Source organism: Pinus tabuliformis, chromosome 7 (assembly GCF_031772625.1).
Source record: "Pinus tabuliformis cultivar Carrire ecotype Pingquan chromosome 7, CPIR1, whole genome shotgun sequence".
Taxonomy (NCBI): domain Eukaryota; kingdom Viridiplantae; phylum Streptophyta; class Pinopsida; order Pinales; family Pinaceae; genus Pinus; species Pinus tabuliformis.
Genome location: NC_142293.1, coordinates 2,003,029,275 through 2,003,035,274, shown reverse-complemented (window position 1 = coordinate 2,003,035,274; position 6,000 = coordinate 2,003,029,275).

Genomic DNA, 6,000 nt, shown 5'->3' with positions numbered 1-6,000 from the left:
GTGAATGGATTGTAGCAACAATTATCTACTTTGCATTTGTTATGGAAAATGTAATTCGAATGCTACTTGTAAGTTTATGAAACAAACAACAAAGAATGATAAACAAACAAACTAATTATCTCCCCAGTGGAGTCGCCATTTTGTTACAGGGAAAAGTGTCTATATAGAACTGCTCTATCCCACTAAGGTGTAACAGCTGCCTTAGAAACAAACAGAGAAAAGCTACTTATGTTTTTCCTTTATGAATTATAGATAGAGAGGAATAGAAGGACCAACCTCTGTCTTGCGCTAATCCTTTGATTCGATCCCTCTCTCCTTTGATAGTCCCCAGCTACCTGCTCCCTTGCACGCCCAACTTCACAAAGTACCTGTAAGATCACAGAAGCATAGCACTATACAAAGACATGGATCTATATTCATAAACAATCTAAGATCAGATGTAAATTGACCATACAAATGTAACAAGCATCAATGATGCAAAAGCATGGAGGAAAACTCAAATAGATTTTATTGATAAAACAAGAAAAGATCCCTGAGGAGTTACAACCAGTTGTTCTGACCCAGCATCAACCTCCCAGTAAAGAATCCCCTCTTCACCTCAAACAAAGCATAGATCACCCAACAATCTAATGTTTGTCTCAAAAAACCAACAGCAATTCCTTACAATCTGCAAAATTCCAGCCTCTGGATCTCTGGGATGAGGGATCCATATATAGATATCTGTAAGGGAGATGAGTCAGCTTGTGATTTAATTAGTGTCTTCTCTCTGTCAGTTCTTGCTTCCACTTGGAGACTGAGGGCCTCTTACTCATCCTTGGTTGAATTCAGTGAGGCAAGTGTCACAGGAGAAGATTCTGGAAGCTTCCATTGCCTCTCCACCTCGTTGAATGACACTGCCATTTGTCATTTCTCGCCCATCGCACCCCACAGAAGGGATTTTTGAAATGCAACACACCCTCACAGTGCATTTGGGTGAGATGAAACGCACCTAGCTAGTGGAGCAGCTGCAATGATCCTGTTTTGACCAATTTTGAGTAGTTTTTCATGGAGAACTTCTGGGAGAAGCTGTAATCTGTTGACCTTGTTCCTTTAGGGGTTAGAACAACACTTTTAGGGACTTAGGAGCCCTTGGTTTATGGACATTTAACGCTTGGTGTTGTAGGGCACAAAAATGTCTATAAAAACCATTCCTATTAGAGCCATTCCCCCTTGGCAACCTAGGAATAACCTCCTAGATATCCCAGAAGGCTATTGGCATATGTTTGACCAAATGGCCCAGAACTAGCCAAACACCCAAACCTCTACACTGCAATACCCTATTGTGGATACTGCAGTTAATGCACCTATGAAAGAAATTCCTCTCCAGCATATCCCTACATTCCATGGCCTTACATCAGAAGATCTGGATGCATTCTTATTTGAATTTGATGTGTTGTGTAGAGGATATGACTATACCACTGATCCCCAGAAACTGAAATTATTTCCCACTACATTAAAAGGGGCTGCTTTAGGATGGTTTATGGGCCTGGGTGGTGGTGTTATAAGTAATTGGGATCAAATGAAAGAATATTTTCTAAAAAAATATCAGGATTATTGCATGTCTAGAGAGTTAAAAGATGAAATATTTCAGATGGTAGCTAGACCAAATGAAACATTAGAAGAATATGTTGAGTGTTTCAATATAATCTTCAAATATCTCCTTATGAATCATTACTCTTACCTGATAATGCATTAAAAACAACATTAATTAGGGGAATGAAGGAACAATGGATTGAAACATGAAATATTATGGGAAAAGGAGATATTTATTAGGAAAATTTTGTTGACATTATTAATTTATGCATTAGGAGCTCGAGAGGTAGCACAAGACTAAAACCAGCGGAACATGACATGTTTATAAGGGAAAACAAGATCTTTGCATAGGGAGTAACTTGCGCAGGAATTGGAAATTTATTACAAAATTTTAAAACTGACATGTTGGGGACACTAACAACACAACTTGATATTATGCAGGCTAAACAAAAGCAAGAAGAGGCAGAACAGAATTTGGCAATCTTCTGTCCCAAATGCAGAAAGAAACACAACCACAAGGAGTGTCCATTAGATGCAGTTCAAGTTTGCTCCATTTGTACAAAAGACCACTCTACAAAGAGTTGTCCCTCACTTCTTGGATTGAAAGCAGTATACAAGGAAGTAGAAGAAGAGCCAGAACCGATGTACCTACTCAATCAGCGCCGTCAATGGCAGCCACGACAATCCATATGTTCCCAAATCCAGCTTCTTCTTTTCAGCATCCACAATATCATGCTCAACAATATAATACAATGTTGAAAAATCAACCTCCCTTCTCAAATTGGTCACAGCAACCATTTCCTTCATCATCACCATGGCCAAACCAAACAAGTCAACCCAGTCGGCCAAATTTTCCCTATACTCCACCATATTGGCAAAACAATGTATATCCAATACAATGGTCCCCTCCTACTTCATAGAGTCAAACCTGGCAAACAAACTGGCAAAGACCGATGAATCAGCCAATAGGAACCATTCCGCTCACTCAATCTACATTGCCAGCATTACAACAAAACCCCCAGTCTAACTTAAGACCACAACTCCCAGCCCAACCCAACCCTAATCTAAATAATAGACCGGTCCAATCTATTCAAATAATTGAAACACCAGAGATAGGAATTGATCTAAGGGAGTGTAATGACCTTCAATTAAGATTGAGGCGCATCATTGAAATGGAGGGAGATAAAACCGCTCAAGTTGAAAATCAGTTACCTATAGAACAACCACCACAAAAAGAGGATGTGACTAGACAAAAAATTCATGATCAAGCAACCACATCTTCTCCCCCATTCCCAGAACGACTAATTATACCTAAACCTATACAACATCCTGATTTTGACATTCTGGGAGGACTAAAAAATTTGTACATAAAAATCCCACTCCTCCAAGCCATTCAAGAAATCCCAATATATGCAAAGACCATCAAAGAGCTATGTAGAAGAAAAGCAAGGAGGAAAATAACAAATAACCCAAAAGTCCAAGTAGTTTGTACCTTATTTGATCTATTATCAGGAAGAGAAACACCCGTTAAATATGAAGACCCAGGAAATCCAATAGTAACCGTACAAATAAATGGACAAAACTTTTCAAATGCCTTAGTTGATCTAGGAGTTGCAAGTAATATCTTAACAACCACCACTTGTCAAAAACTGGGCATTACATCAGTAGAACCGACCTCCACTTTATTAGAATTGGCTGACCGATCTATGGTTAGGCCAGAAGGCACACTACATGATGTCATGATATCCGTTGATTCCTGGGAGTATCCTACCGATTTTCTAACAATAAACCCCAAAAACCAACTTGATGGACATACATTGATTTTAGGTAGACCTTGGCTTGCAACTGCTGATGCTTATATTGGCTGCCGACAAGGCAGTATGACCATAACTAGGGGGGCTAATATCAAGAATCTAGCTTTATATCCTCCAACCCAGCCAAGTGTCACAATAATAAAAACTAACAAACATCCTGTATCATACCTTACCAAAAATATTAGATCTCCATTAACCATAGAAGAGGCTTTCGATTTCAAAGACCAAACAGAAGATGATGCCATTAACAATATTATTAGCCAAGCTGAATCGAGATCCCACATACAATGTCACATTATAGAAGCAGAATTTGATAATGAATTGGAAGAAGATCCTCTTAAAGATACTCACGATCAAATAATACCTACTACCTCTGTCTCAAATAGCAAAATTGTAGAAATTGAGCCAGGAAAGACTTTAAACATTAATGCCAACCTGACTTCCAAACAAGAAGAAAAGTTGATCCAACTACTAAGGAGATACAAAGAAGAATTTGCATGGGACTATCATGACATGAAAGGAATTGATCCCCAGTTATGTACACACCACATTTATATAGAGAAAGATGTGAGACCTGTTCGCCAACCACAAAGGAGACTTAACCCTCATCTAAAAGACATTGTAAAAGTCAAACTTCAAAAATTTTTAGATGTGAACTTCATCTATCCTATCTCCGATAGTAAATGGGTCTCTCCACTTATGGTACCAAAGAAGAATGGAAAGTGGAGGATTTGTGTAGATTATAGAGAGCTAAATAAAGCAACACATAAAGACCACTTTCCCCTTCCAATCATTGACCAAGTATTAGACACTTTGACAGGAAAGAAACTCTTTTCTTTCATAGATGGCTTCAGTAGATACAATTGGATTCAGATTACCCCTGAAGACCAAGACAAAACTACATTTACTTGTCCTTGGGGAACATTTTCCTACAGAGTTTTACCTTTTGGCCTATGCAATGCCCCTACCACATTTGAAAGGGCTATTCTCAACATCTTTTTAGACTTAATAAATGAAGGGCTCGAAGTATACATGGATTATTTTACACCATACGAAGATGATTTTCACCCAACATTGGACACACTGGAAAAAGTGCTCCAGCGCTGCATTGCCACCGGGCTCTGTTTGAGCCATGAAAGATGCTATATGATGGTGACGGAAGGATTTATTTTAGGCCATTATATCTCAGCAACTGGCATATAGGTAGACCTAGCCAAAATTCAAATAATTTTAATAATTCCCACTCCTACCACTCAGACAGAGGTACGTTGTTTTCTTGGATTTTCTAGTTATTATAGAAGATTTATAGAACATTTTTCTCATATTTCTGCACCTTTATATGCATTGACAGACAATTTTGACTTTCTTTGGATAGAAAAATGCGACTGTGCTTTCCAGAATTTGAAAAAGCTTGTATCAACAACCCCAATCCTTAGAGGTCCAAATTGGGACCTGCCATTTCAAATTTCATTAGATGCTTCAGATAAAGCTATTGGAGCAGTCCTTGGGTAGGAAGAAGATAAAAAGCCATATGCAATTTATTATATTAGCAAAAATTTATCTCCTGCTGAATTGAATTATACCATTACTGAAAAGGAATTTTTAGCTGTAATACATGCTGTCAATAAATTCAGGCATTATATTACTGGATATCCTGTTATCTTGTATACAGATCACTCTGCCATAAAATACTTAGCAAATAAACCAATCACAAATGGTAGAATAACCATATGGCTGATTTTATTATAGGGATTCGATATCACAATCAAGGACAGACCTGGAAAAGAAAATATTGTAGCTGACTTTCTCTCGTGAATGCCAAAACCAATGGACGCAGCAGCAGTTGAAGATCAATTTCCAGATGAGAATTTGTTTGTTGTCACTGTTAAAACACTCTGGTATGCTGATGTTGCAAATTATTTAGTAGTAGGAAAATTACCGAAACATCTAACCCCGAATGAATGAAAACAGATTGTCTAGCGAAGTACTCGATTTTCTTGGATTGGGGGCTACCTGTTTCATACAAAGGCAGATATGCACATCAGCAGATGCGTCCGTGAAGATGAAATTTTTGATATTTTGAAAGATTGTCACAATGGACCATGTGGCTGACACTTCGCTGATCAAAGAACTGGTCAGAAGGGGCTGCAAATAGGGTATTATTGGCCCAAGATCTTCAAACATGCAAAGAAGTTCGTTCAAGCTTATGACAACTGCCAAAGAGTAGGACACAATGGAAAGTCCAATGAAATGCCCCTGAATCCACAACTAGTTATTGAACCATTCGAGTGATGGGCCCTCAATTTTGTTGGTCCAATTAACCCATCCTCGAACCAAAAAACATATATTTTGGTAGCAACAGAATATGTCACCAAATGGGTTGAAGCAGAGGCATTGTCGAGAGCTACAGAGGATTCTGTCATACAGTTCTTGTTCCATATATTTGTGTGATATGGTATTCCAAGATATATAATTACAGATGGTGGGCCATGGTTTGTTGGTAACAAGATTGCTACAACACTAAAAAACTATCATATCCAGCATAAAATTACTACTCCATACCACCCACAGGAAAATGGTCAAGTAGAAAGCAGCAATAAAATAATAGAAGCAA